General features: G+C 46.2%; 1 long non-coding RNA gene across 1 annotated transcript in view; it reads left to right on the top strand.

Moving 5' to 3' along the window:
* Positions 1-14,389, top strand: part of LOC134174775 (uncharacterized) — a 61,712-nt gene that overhangs the window by 37,028 nt on the left and 10,295 nt on the right. The window lies entirely within an intron of this gene.

The raw sequence follows: 14,389 nt of genomic DNA, 5'->3' as shown, positions 1-14,389 counted from the left end.
CCAGTCGATGCAAATAACTTCCTGAATATCTCATGTAACAGCATAGCTCCAGTCTGCAAAACCTCATCCTCCGAGAGCTCACAGTTTAATAAAACATGAAAACACGAGCGTGGCTTTGGATTGAAAATGGTGAAGGTGCAGATGTTTCCTGCTCCTAATGGTCAAAGGTCCGGTTTCCCTTATTCAGCTGGTAAAGATGATAGACAATCTGCATGAATTGTGAAGGGCTGATGGAGGGATAGCCAGACATCGGCCATCACCACCGCCTGTGTACAAACGTGGGGTGAGCATGGGGCTGGCAGAATGGTCAAGAGGCAAAATCCACCGGTGTCAGGAGGAAAACCTGCATACAGCAATCAGCTTCCTGGCTTGTGGGCATTTCCAGGCTGGCTGCATGGAAATCCTGGTCCCTTGGGTATAATGCTTTTCACACCCCAGGGCCCATTCTTATGTGAGTGTGAGTGCTCTCAGTGGGGACCGATTAAACAACACCTTTGCATTTGAAATTGCCTTTTTTTAGGGAAAGAAATGTGGTTTGGATGGTTTGAGGCTGAATGTACTGATAGAGATTAGAATGAGCACAATGATACCCTTTGCAGATTAACATCTTTTGTCTCAGCCTTCAGAACTATCAGTCCCTGGGCAAACCCATTAGAGAGGAGACTGATAACTCCTTGAAGATTAAATACAGCATAAATCTTAAAACAAAGCAAAAGTTCTGTGTTTATTAAAGTATGTAGCCGGAATGTGGCAACTGTGCCAACTTTAGCGGTATTGGAATTTAACCAGGCAGCTGTACCTATCTGGGATGTTTGCTTTCTCTCTGGAGTTACTGGTTTAATTAAATGCTCCTAGCAGAAGTCTTCAGCTGTTATGAATTTCAAGGACTCTCAGGAGCTCCTCTTTATAATGTTGCCTCTAACCTAAGAGGAGACGGGGAATGGTATTTTTGCCCTTTACACAGTTCTCAACCACTGTAGCGGTTCCAACTTCCTATCTATCCCTGGTGGCTGTAGGGTTCAAAAGCATCTCTAGCGAGCAGGTTATTCAGTCACCTGGTTTTCTTTAAAAAGGAGCATCTTTTTCTGCCAGTGTTAGCCAAAACAAGAAGCTGGAAAAGCAGAATCTCTAGGTTCACCCATGATGCTGCTCTGTAGCCTCTAGAGATCATTGAAAAGAACAATCCCAACCCTTTTCCCCTGTGGGACATAAAACAGGTTTGGTACTGACAAGAAAGAAAATACCCCCAAAGGAATATATTCCTGCCCCCCTCCAAGGCACATTTCACAAAGCACTTATCCTTCTCCACACCAGTTTAAACAGGCTAAATGCTGTGCTGTCGATGTCCTCTGTATTATTTTATTTAAAACAAATAAAGTACAAACATTTCCAACAAAGTGCCCTTAACATAGGTTTATTTGCCAAACATGAGAAGAGGAGGTGGCTGCTCTCTTCTAGGTTACAGTTACAGGCAAGTGTTTTCTTTAAAATGGAAAAACAATGAATAGACTCCTCGGCTCTTCATCTCCCCTCTCTGCACAACTCGTTTGCTGTCCCCACCCTGATCCCATGGTGTTCATCTTAAGACTTGGGACAGGGTGGGATTTAGTGAACTCTCCTTGTTAAAACATTGGCAGTACATCAGTAATCTCGAGTTATTTTGGAAAACAAGGGAAACTGGACTGTTATCTTATTGGAAGCCACGGCTGCTGAGAAGGCATAACATGTTTAAGCAAAAGTTTCACTCCCTGTTTGCAGTACTCAGATTTTCTGCCTGTGCATAGAAACCCTACTGATGTGATACTTCTGGTTTTGGTTGTCTGTTGTGTCAGTGGTTTGGTGGCTTTTGGATGGGCATATGAAATATCCAGTGTTTTCAGCCAGGCAGGAATATCAGGATTTGAGGAAGAGTTTTGCCCAGAGGACTAGCTTATTGTATTTCTGGGTGATTAACGCTTAATTCTGCTGCTGTCAAACATGCTGATTATTTTCAGTCAACTGATGCTTTATTGTGCCAAGATTCCTACTTCAGGACACTTACAAGCACTCAAAAGGAGCCAAAGAGCAGAAACCAAATAAAAATTGCATTTTAAAGGTCACTAGAATGTATATGATAGCAACATTAGCTTTTCCCTTTCCTCCTCTATTCATTGGTGAGGCTTCCTTCCTTTGCTCTACAGCAGCAGGCTTAATTTGTCATTCAGTAGCTAAATATTGCATGGCTTTAGTTCATCCTGGTCCAGCAACACATATAGGATGTTCAGAGGCCCCTTGAGGTTCTCCCTTCCATAGAGAGCAGTCTGTGAACAAGCTGCTCTAAAGCTGCAGTAGTAAATATGGACCATCCAGGAGTGGCTTTACAGCACCAGAGTGGTTTAGACACCCTGCCTGGGGAAGTGGGTGACCCCACGTTGCCGAAATACCAACTCTTTGAGCCTGCTAACTCAGCTGTATGCAGAGATTCTGGCTGTCTGCAGTGCTTCCATGTGATGTCCTGTGCCATTTGCTCATCCTATGAGGCCCACAGCTTCCCCAGGTCTCACACTTTTAAAGCACCGGCTTTAGGATTACAGCTGCTGTGGAATAAGGTTAATGTCTGGGTGACCCCAAAGGAAACATTCGGATGATTAAACCAACAGGTTCAGTTCTGTTAGAATGGAATATTTCATCTAGACGTTCCCCAGGAAAGCTTAAGGAAAAATCAGTAATACTGACATTTTCCTGGAAAAAAGGAAAAAAAAAGTCACTTTACAGAAACCACAGTCTGTGCTGGAAAAGACTTTAAAGGAAAATTCCTGAGCAGATGTAGCAGAACCCTTCAGGAGCTCACTAATGCGGCAGTGTTTACTAATGCTTAATGGCTTGTCAGTGCTTCCATTTGAAATCCTTTTTGAAGAGTTTTATAACAAAGCCATAAAAAAGTCACTTTGGAATCAAATGGAAATGCAAAGCCTCATCCTGCTTTTTGGGGATTTTTGGGTGGTTTGTTTTGCTTTGGGGTTTCTGGGTTATTTTAAAAATACATTTAGGAAGACTTTTAAATGCTGTAGAGAGATGGCAAAGAAAAAGAAAAACAAGTGCCCCTTTGAATCATTATCCCTGCAATTTTAAGGCCGTGTCATTTAAAAACGCTGGTTTGTTAATTTACTAGCACTTAAAGTTCCATTACTTTCCTGTCCAAAAGGACTTTCTGCTAATAAATGACAGGATATTTCTTCTCCAAATGTTTAGTCAAATCAAATCTTTTGGGGGCAGGGGAAAGTGCTGCTCGTGCCAGCGGAGCGACCGAGTGCCCAGAAAGTCTGGGCTGCACTCAGTGCTGGCTGCTTTCTAGTGAGCACAGACTGCTGAAACGTGGATACAGTCCATCTGGGCAAGGACGGGATTAACCCATCAACCTGTGATTTCTTTCTCTGATTTTCAGACCCATCCAATAGTGACCGTTTGCATTCTCATGTGTCCTGATGGCCTTTGTTAAATGCAGCCAACTTGAAGCAAGGCTGTTAGATTATGAGCTGCTGAAATGCGTTTCGTTTCATAAAAAGTAAAGCGGAAATTCATACTGCTTGCTAGGTCAGGCAAACAGAAAGCTCTGGTGGCACCAAGTGCTTGGACTGGGCTATTCCTCCAAACTGTGCATATTTTCCTAAAGCTTTGCTTTTCTTTGCTAGGTAACATCATCAAGAAGCTAGAAGAATGTCGGTCTGTCCTGTGGTGTCCTCTCCATGCCTCAAGGTACACCTTTGTCCCTTTGCTTTCCAGGTTTTGCAGTAATTTAACCAGGCTCTTCCGAGTGTGTCTCAGTAGTGGCATTGTCAGTGGAGAAGGGATTCGTTTTGCAGGCTCCTCACTTATTAGTAATTTACCCCATAACATGGAGCGGTTTCCAGTTCTGTATGACCAAATCTAACACACTTCAGAAGCTGCATCCAGGAGTTCAGGCAGAAGAGGAACACCTGATTATTCTGTCCTCCAGAGTGAGTTCAGAAACTTGCTCCGTCCTAATTTGGTGTGGGAGCTGAGCTTGTTGATCCTTTCTACCCAGTTCAAAGGGACTGCATGCTTCCGAGTCCCCGCTTTAATAAACACGCTGTAACGTATCCCGTTGTTTTGACAAGAGGCACCAGTTATGCCGAAATCCTATCCCCGGGAAAGCGGAGCAGGTGTTTTCCAGCAAAGCTGCTGGGCTCCCGCGTGAGCCGTCACTTGCACCAGTTGATGAGGAGCCTGATTGCAGACCTGAGCACCACCGCTCCTGTCGCGGTAGAGGGTGGTGTTTGAATGTATCCGAGGGGAAGAGGAAACCACTGCCTTTGTCTTCCCATGGAGGGGAGCTGAGCGGGTTTTAGGGAAAAGTGGGTGAAATAGGGTTGGTTTATTCTTTTGCTGAATCCCAGTGATAGCCAAGCAATGACTCCTGGGGTGATTTTAGTAGAGATAGTGCTATTTGACTGGTGTCAGAGTCAGCAGGAGGTACCATACCCGTATTGCATGCCATGAAGCTTCCCTGGGCTGTGGGGTGGCCGCAGTCAGGCTGTAACCTGGCATCGGTACGTGCTGGTATTCTACTCGAGTAAATTCAGTTTCACCAAATCAAAAAGCGGTGGACTCCTCTACCTTGGACACTGTTAAGATTCATCTGGACAGGGTGCTAGAGCACAAGTCTAGGTCATACTTCACCAAGAAAGGTTGAACCAGATGGCCCTTGAAATCCTTTCCAGCTTGGGATTCTGTGATTCTATGAAAAGAACTGGGAAGGATGAAGAGCTAAGAGGTCAGGAAGAGCCACTGCAGAGCAGTTAATGAAGCAAGCAGAGAACAACAGCCGATGCAGGCCAGTGCTGGCTGACTTCCCCATTCAGTAGCAGGGGCAGCATCTCGGAGCACAGCCTTGGAGGGATATTAAGTTTCAACAAAACAAGCCCAAAGGACATGAGAAGCCAGTGAATACAAGGCTGTGTTCTGATGGCAAAAAATCAGAGTTTGAAAGGAGCCTGGAGCACCTAAAACAATTGAAGGCGCAACTGGGCAGAAGCAATTCTGCTGTGCATGAATAGAAGGAAGAAGCAGCTGAATATCAGGAAACGTTTTCTAACAATGCAGGCTATTAGGCTTCAGTGGAGACTCCCGAGGGAAGCGGTAAGAGCCCACATGGGCTGAATAATAGAAAACTAGACAAAATCGTGGCGTACATATCCTGGAATGAAATCCTTCAGTAGGGTGATGGACAGTGAACACAGAGTTTCTGTTCTTAATAACATCTTTGAGTTGCGTTTTTGATACACAGATTTACAAGGAGGCTGTGAGCTTTCTATGCAGGTTCTCTCCCTGCAAAGCAGGTGGTAGGGAAGGGGGAGAAGGCATGCACATCACAGCCCTGCATTTCCCAACAATGCAAAGCAGTTGCCTTGCCTATCCCTGTCCATGGGAAGAAGCCTGTTTTCTTTATTTTCCTAAGAAAACTCCATTAAGCCAGGTCCCGCTCCCCATAGAGGGAGGCTGCTTCCCTTAGAAGCGCCTGGAGATTGATCTCCCCACCACAGCATTGTGGTTCCCACTTCACATGCAGGAGTTTTTGGGGTTGCAGAATTTCAGATGGGCCACAGATTGGAGGGTGATGCTGGCTGCTTCACAGCCCCATCAGGCTCCCTTCATCTTCAGCGCTGCACCAGCCTCCATGGCTGTTATCATAGAATGGTTTGGGTTGGAAGGGACCTTAAAGATCATCTAGTGTCACCGACTGAGAATGGAAACATAGCTAAATTAGTCAAATTAATCATAGTCTGTAGCTTCACTGTCACAGGAGCCTTTTGCAGCACCACAACATACAACAGCATAGCTGTTCAGAGAATGTGTAAACTCAGAGAATTTATTGGTGAAAGAAATACGCTAGGATGGATGCCAACCTTCATCAGCATCCAAGCCATTGCAGTACCTAGGAGCTGGTACAGCCTGCAGTTCCCCTTTGCCTTCTCAGTGGATATTGAGTATCTTAACCCAAAAGAAAACTGTTTAGAACATGACTACTCCTGCAGTGAGGTGTGTGCCGTTGTGCAGGGCTACCCTGCATGCTGAGGCCCAAACCTTTGCGCTGTCCTTTTTCTCCTAGGGACTGTGTCAGTAAAGCGTATTAACGGGGCTAATCTTGCCAAGCCATGTGCTTTTCTGTTGCACAAACTTACAGTTGGACAGTGTTAGGCAAATCAAAGCGGTATTATTCGTGTTGCACCACCACTTAACTCCTGCTCTCTACCAGCCCATTGTTGATAGTACTTTGGCATCCCGTCAATCTGATTGCAATTAAGCTTTTTACAAAGCATCGTTCAAGGCTGTCTGTTCAGGTTTTGATTGTTCATGCTCTGAAAGGTTCTCCACAATGGATGTACTGGGGACTATGCTACCAGCTGTGTGGATAATGCCCTCATCTGATAGTTTTGATAATTTTTTGGTGACTCATGGAGGCTATTTTTGTAGTCATTTGTTTGTTTTTCTGATTGAGAAGTGGCTCGGGGCGGGGGGGAGGAGAAAAGTAACATATTTAGGGTTATGCATTTTTTTCCTGAAGCCTTCTTTTATGCACAAAAGACTTCCTGAAGGTTTCTTCTACCAGAGATTCCAAATAAATACCTGTGCTCATAATGAAAGTAGGATGGTATTTGTAGAACAGCAGCAAAGAGAAAAGAGTCTGGCACAGATACCAAGGGCTAAGTATGTTGCCAATACATAAATGTAAAAATAAAGGAGCCTGCATTTCATTTTGGAAATAGACTATTTCCAGCTGAAACTTGCTGTAGAGTGTGCATAATGCAGCTCTGACCATCTTCTGAGAGGGAGCAAGCAGTTCCTCTCAGCTTGTGAGCAAACGTGGGGAGGCAGGAGCATCCAGCCAGTCTTCTTTGGGTAAGTTCTCTACCTTGGGATCCTCCCACCTCATGGAGAAAGTGGTTTGATAGGTTTAACCCTGGAAGATTTATTTTCCATAACATTCTTTAATCCTCTTCTGTCTCAGGACATGACTTTTGCATTTGGGGTGGGAAAAGTGGTGTCCTCTGAATGAGCTCGATGTGCAGGAATTAGGCTCGTCTAGTGATTATTTCACATCAGTTTATAGAGAATACAGAAACTTTCTTTCTCTGTGCTCTGACGTCTTCCCCTGCTTGCAGTCCACCTAACCTAGAAACAGTAGGAAAAAGATTTCTTCAGCATTTCACCGTTTGACCTAGTGCAGGATTTGCCTTGTCCTGGCTTTCTCCAGGATTTCTTGTTTCTCTTCATTTTGCCATAGACCATTCCATTTTACTTCATAAGTCTGTCAACTGCTGTTTGCATCTGCTAAAGCAACATAAAATAAACATCAGGTATGGAAATATAACCGTTGGCCAATTTCCTTTTATTTTAAGCTAAAGGCAACTTGTAGTAATTTAGTGAGAGTTGAGGTTATCAAGGTTTTCCTGACATGAGAGAAGATCCCTGCTCCATTTGTTTGAAAAGTCTCGTGTATAGAGGGGCAGGACCCATCTCCCACCTGAGAGCACATGTATCTCCTTGGAAGCCTGTAATGAAGCATTTCCTTGCAGAGGGCCCCAAAACACCTCAGGAGTGCCCATCAGGGAGCTCTCACTAACCCATCCTGATGCATCAGGACTTGATCTCCTTCCTACCAACTCTCCCTTTTTCCAGGACCATGATAGCTTATAGCAGACATTTGGCATCCACTGCGAGTCCAGCCTGAAGTTATAGATTAGTCCCAAAGCTTCTAGTTTACAACCCAAATTTCATGGCCAGACTAACACTGGAGAAACACGATGGAAGGCATACTGTGTCACCAGGTATCCTCTAGAAAGTGAATTGAACCAGTTTTTCATGGAGTCACCCGTAAAGAAGTTATTAATGGGCCAAAAATACTCCTGAGTGATAGCTTCCACCAGCAAGGAGGCAATGACAAATACCTAATTACATATACCAGTTACATACTGGTCAGGACTTAACTGTACAGCGTGTCACTGGTACAGGACAAACTCTACAGTGTGTGAGAGGTACAGGTGAGTCCAAAGTACAGAGTTTTGAACTGAACTTCCCTGCAGTTTGGGGAGCTCAGGGTGTGCATCCCAGCACGAGCCACCTTGGAAATGGTATCTCCAGTGCAAAGGGGTGCTTTGAGCAGATCACAACAGATGGTCTCTGTTGCCTTGCTTGGAGTGCCCAAGGAGGGCTGCAGAGAGGCTCAGGGAGTGACACCTGGATGCTGCTCACTTGCTGTCAGCAGGCTGTGGTACAGGGAGCGCAGATGTCTTGTTCTAGCCCCTGCTGTGCTCTGAGGTCTGAGGGTGCAGCAACAGCAGTGCCTCAGGCTGCCTGTCATGATGAATATTTCCATTTCTGGTACAAGGCTGCATGGGGCACTTCAGCTCAAGTAGAGGATTTGTTCCAATTTCTGAGACACATTTGCAGCTCTCAGCTGCTCATCACATGCAAAGCCCCAGTGCCCAAGTCACACAGTGACCAAGACTCGGTGGTCCTTTTAGAGGAGATGGGTGTTTCTGCAGTGCTGATCAGGTTGATAAAAGACCACCATGACAAATGAATGCAGAAAATAAACTGAATAAAAGCTGCTTTTCGAAAAAATGGGTTTACTCCTGGAGGAGGAGGAGCTTGGAGAGGCAGCTTACCATGCCAGGGGAAAGGCTACCCTGTCTAGAAGCTCTGTAGATAAGAATGGAAATCCTTGTATAACATTTCCCTTTGTTATCAGAGGGGAAGAAACACTTTTTAAAGCATTGTTTTTACAGAGGAAAACAACACCAACAGGGCAATGACATTTTGCTTCTTTTACCTTTTGTCTGTTGACTCGTGAGGGCCTTCCATGCTGAGACTTCAAGCCACCCTCTGCTGCTGTCCCTTCACCCATCTCTGCCTTGAACTATCTGGTTTGGTCAGTTCCTGTTGCAGGAAGAAGAAAGTTTTGCTTTCATGCTCTCCTCCACCTCTGGCTTGAGCCTACCTACCTGCCTGGGTCTGGGCACCACATCCTCATGGCCCAGCCACTCCTTTCCATGCCCATGCCCATCTCCCATGCTCTTCCACCTGCTCCCAGGGCACCATGTCCCTTGTTTCACTGAATGCACCCTGTGCACAGGCTGCTGCACAGGCGAGGCTGGTGCTGTCTATCTGTCAATAACCCAATGTCACTTAATCTGTTCCCTTAGTGCTCTGTACTGGTGCCCTGCTGGGTCTGGATCAGGACAGGGTTCACGCCAGGCTGCATCCCTCCTTCCATAAAATGTTCAGAATTTTGACTAAAGTTTTCTTGCCATTCAGCACCCTGGGGTTTAGTTGTCAAAGTTCAGAGCCTTTGTGAAACCAGCTGCTCCTCTGAGGTCTAATCATGTTTAGATGGTCCCTTCCCTTCTGGTTTTATACATTATCTGGTACCACAACAACAGGGATTGCACGTAAAACTTGGGAAGGCTGAAGGGTGTCTGGATTTGAATTTGCAGGTTTGTTTTCCCTTTGTCCAAAAGCCATTTCTAATGTGGAATTTGTCAGATTAAAAATTCAAACAACATTCTCATCCAAATGACATCCTGACAGCTTGCACTGATGCGGAGATGTAAAATTCCCCAAGGCTGATCCTTTCCCAGTGACCAGCGCTGCTGCCGCCAGCCCAAGCTCCCACAGGAGCATGAGGCACCACAGCCCCATTGCAAAGCTCTCCATGAAACACAAGACCTCACTCATAATTCATGGAGCTCCTGTTTTATCATCGCTAAGTGAACAGAGAAGGGCAAATGTGTTTCCTGCCACCAGGAGCAAAACACAGGATTTACTCCCGTGTTTATGTCTTTCCTCCTTTATTGTCCTTTTACTGTGGAAGAGGATTTACTTAAAAGAAAGATTTCATTTAACATCTAATGATGAGTGTTATTGACTGAAGCAAACAGAGCAAAGCAAATAAACCCCTGTAGTTTTACATAGTCTGAAAGTCTTTCCTCGGGGTTGCTAAGTAGTCCCTTGCTTGTTGCAGTGTAATTGCACTAATAGTAGCCATCATGGACTCCTCTAAGAGAAACTGGCTGTGAAATGGGATAAGATGGGTTGCTTTTTCGTTTGTAATAGCACCTGAGCAGCTGCTCCCTGAGCTGCATCAGCACCCGCTGCCCTTGGGTGCGGTGCTGTGGGCTTGAGGAGTATTTTCTCCATCCTGTCCCTATCGTTGCCCTTGTCAGAGCCACAGATTTGATGTTCAGCAAAGAGAAAGCTGGGAAGGTTTTCACTGATTTCAGCTAGGTAATGACACAGCCACAAACGGTGGGTTTGCTTAATTCTGTATTTGTTGGAAAAGGCTTTTGTTAGCGTTATGAAACCAAGAAGGTTCCAAATAGCCCAGTTCCAGACTCCTTCCCCCTGTCTCTGCACTGCCTGTCTTGAAGAGGGCTGGGAATGTCAGAGACCAGAGCACTCCATGGGCTACAAGAGGCCGTGGTACCCAGTTTTGCTGCAATGTATGTTCAGAGTAGGACAGCATGTTGAGCCCACAGAGATGCATTGACCCACAGTGAGCATAGTGCGCTGTGGGCACCTCTCCTCTCCAGCAAATGGTCATTTTGAGCTCTGGGCTGCCGTCACAGCTCTGCCTCTTCAGGAATTTAGCTGCTTGCACAGTAAAGGCTGAGAGGAGAGGCTGTGCCACCAGCAATATCACCCTGTCCCAGCAGCAGCAGCCCTGACAGCCTCCACGTATCCTTCAGCGCAGGACAATCCTTTCCTTATTCATCACCTCTGTACGTGCATACCCCTACCCATTTCATTGCAGATGTCATGTTTTGGCTAAAAGGGTTGGACCAGATGATCCTTGAGGTCCCTTCTAACCTGGGATTCCGTGATTCAGACAAACTTCATGTGGAAGATGAAAAGCCTGCTCTTCCCTCCCTCCCTCTTCTATAGGCTTGCTGTGTGTGATTTCCCTGCTTGCAGTGAAGTTGCTTTTGCTGTGCGGTGGTGAGCTGGGCTGCACGGCAGACCCCAGCCCTCAGGAGAGGCAGCTCTTCTGCAGGAGCTGCAGATACAATTCCTTTGTAGGACTGGAAAACAATGAGTTTTCAATCAGGCCAACATCTTCTATCGGGCTCTCAGGTCTGCGCCAGGGGGGGATCCGGCTCCAGCTGCACGGTGCTGTGGTTCAGGGCAAGAAGCACAAAACAGCACACCCAAAGGGAAGCACCAGAGGAATTCACAGGGACAGAAAGCAATTACATGGCCTGGAAAGTGTCCAGGTCCTTGGGGTTGTCACCCCATCTCCTCCATAGCTTTAACAATTGCATGTGGCCTGGGTCTCTGTGCTCTGTCTCCTCTGAGACGTGCTGTGCAGGGCGGTGGGACTGGAGTGGTGTGAAGTGGCTCCTCGGTGCTGGTTTCAGACCACTTTGGGAGCTCTTGCTGTGGCAGTGCCATGGCTGGACTCCAGTGGAGCATGTGATGTGTATATATACTCCTGTGAATTTGAAGCGACCTCTCGGACCATTACTGGGGGATGCTATATTTATCCTAATGCTGACACATCTTTAAATAGCACAGTTACATTTCAAAGTCTCTGTTTAAGGAGTTTACCACTGTCACTTTCACTGAGTGTGGTTCATTCAAAGCAGTTTGAAAAGGAGCAGAGCCTCCCTAAGCGCTGCTTTGATCCCACTAACATTTTTCTGACTAGAAATAGTTGCCAGAGACTCTCCCTTCTCTGTCAAGTCGTTGTTACACCTCTTCTGTAAACATTTTCTCCCCTCTTTGTGTTTTCTTTTGCTTTCCCAAACCACCTTTCCTACCGCCTTCCAAATCCTGCTGAACTGCTTTTAAATTCCTCATCGCCCCCCTTCTTCATCACAGCTGTTTGGCAGACGCTGCCCTTGACTGCCAAGCACATGGTTCTCCACCTTGGAGTAATGACTTATTTTTAAATGTTGGAGAAAGGAAGACTCTGGGGAGACCTTACTGTGGTCTTTCAGGACTTAAAAAGGAGCTGTAAGAAAGATGGAGAAAGAGTTTCAACAGGGCCTGTTGTGATAAGAGGAGGGGTAATGGTTTGAAAGAAAAAAGAGGTGAGATTCAGGCTGGATGTGAGGAGAAAATTCTTCACAGTGAGGGTGGTAAAATACTGGCACAGGATGCCCAGAGAGGTGGTTGGTGCGCCATCCCTGGAGACATTCAAGGCCAGGCTGGATGTGGTTGTTGAAGATACCCCTGCTCATTGCAGGGGCTTGGACTATGTGATCTTTGAAGGTCCCTTCCAACTCAAACTGTTCTACAATCCCTTGAGAAGGATGATTTCACCTCTTTGGCTAGGGTCCCCTGCTCCAGTATTGGCGGGCCATCTGTTCGCAATGTGAGTGATAGAAAACTGTAGCCTTTTTCTTTCCCCATTTTCTCCTTGCTGGCTCTTCACACTTAAACTTGGCTTCTGCTAATTTATAACAATGATGAACTCATCTTTAATCGCACGAGCCCTTTGCACGTTACTCTGGCAGCTGCCAGCTCTGACACCGTGCTGCGCTTGGGGAGCTGCTGCCAAGGCAGGGCAGCGGCTGCTGGCCCGGCCGGTGGTGAGCACAGCCCCGGATTCAATGTGCTGTGCATTTCCCAGTCTCGTTCTTTTTCATGTGCTTTTAGTTATTTTTTGACCACGTTATCTTTTCATGAGAGCCGTGTCACCAAATGACAGTCCGAGCATTCAGCGGCACCAACACAATACCATCTGTAGGAAATGAAATAGAACTGAGGGCTTTTGGGGTGGTAAGCAGTGGCTGCAGCAGCTTTGCAACCGTTTTTAGTGATGGTACTTTATCTGGAGAAGGAAGAAGGAAGAATCTAAGAAAGCTACCTGATGGAAGGAGAAACCCAGTTCATGGACTCAGCTTCGCAACCACTGCCACTGGTTTGGGTCGCATGAGGATCACATGAGAGCAAGCTGATTTTAAGTTCTTAGACCCCTTTTATATGCAACAGAGCTTTCAGTTTGTTAAACATGATGCTGCAGCACAGCTGCAGTGGAGAAGGGGAAGCACATGGCCAGCCCTGCACTATGGCTCACTTCCGAAGGGGGAAAGGAGCTGCGAAAACGGCCGCTGCTTTGTTTTCTGAGTTACTGCCACACCTGAAGTGATGGGAAGCACCATAACTTCTCATCGTGATTATATACCCTGTCCTGCACCCCATGTTGCCATGGGCATAACTGTTGTCAAGTGGCCATGTTCTCTCCATCCCCAGCGTGGGTTTGTAACTCCCACAAGCTTGTCTTCTAAGCTGCTGCTCAGCCTTTGCTCTTCTCCTCTCTGGGACCCTTTTGCTTGGCCCTTTTCAGTTTAGTTTTGCTACGAGCACAAGATACGACCAGAGCTCTGTCTTTGCACAGCGTTGGAGTTAAACTTTCCCCTTGTTTTAGAGAACACATGGTTTTGCTTAGCACTAGCTAAGGAATTACAAGCTGTATGTCTTGAATATGTATCTGCCAAGGTAAGTAATCTCTGCTGTGAACTCGAACAATCAAAGCTCGTGCTTATTTGTTTTCCTATGTATAGATTTACCAGCTGCTGGTCTCTAACATTTATTGATGTTTACTTTTTCCTAATGAAGACGTCATTGCCGTGTTGAACTAGGCAGCCTGGCAGTGGGTAGCGGGGCATGCTGCGAGGCTTTTCCACCGCCCGGGGCAGCGCAGCCCCCCTGCATGCCGGCAGCAGGCTGGGGCAGGATCTGAGGATCTGGCAAGGAATCACAGTTTGCTGTTTCCAACAAATCTGCTGGCGGAGAGGGGACCTTCAAATGCCGGGGGATCCACAAAGAAGTGATTGGGTGGTTTACATCAGCTCTTTGGAAATGTGCAACACGGTTGCTTGAAGAAAGTAAGGGAAAGCCTGACTCTAAAGGTGTGGAGGTTCCTGGGTGGTTTTTTGTGATTCACTTTGATTTCTGTGTAAGTTACATTGTGAGCGAAAGCTCTGCAGAAGGAGCATATCCCGGAGCCATCACAACTAGATCTTGAATCTTGTAGTTCACAGGTGGACATCTGTGTTCCCAAAACTCATGCTAACTCCAAGGCTTCCTTGGTTGCTGTGTGTCACTTAGCCCCACCAATGGATTGTATAGCTGTATCTACACCAGCGTCAATGGGCTAGAAGCACTGGATGAGGACAACTGGAAAGTATTCATGCTGTTTATGATTCAAAACAACAGTTCTCCATACACCTTCTTCTGAAAAGTGTGACATGTTTTGAGCCATGACAGACTTATGAAGCCTGGGCAAAGGGAGTTTCACTTATGGTAGAACTCCTCAGTAAAGGATGAGGAAGGTTTTAATGTAAAAAGTAGTTGTGTTTTGCTGAACTGCCCTGGCAGCATT

This window comes from Pezoporus occidentalis, unplaced genomic scaffold (assembly GCF_034315485.1).
Source record: "Pezoporus occidentalis ecotype Australia unplaced genomic scaffold, CSIRO_AGI_Poc_V1 ctg63, whole genome shotgun sequence".
Taxonomy (NCBI): domain Eukaryota; kingdom Metazoa; phylum Chordata; class Aves; order Psittaciformes; family Psittacidae; genus Pezoporus; species Pezoporus occidentalis.
This window is presented reverse-complemented; position numbering and strand designations above follow the sequence as displayed.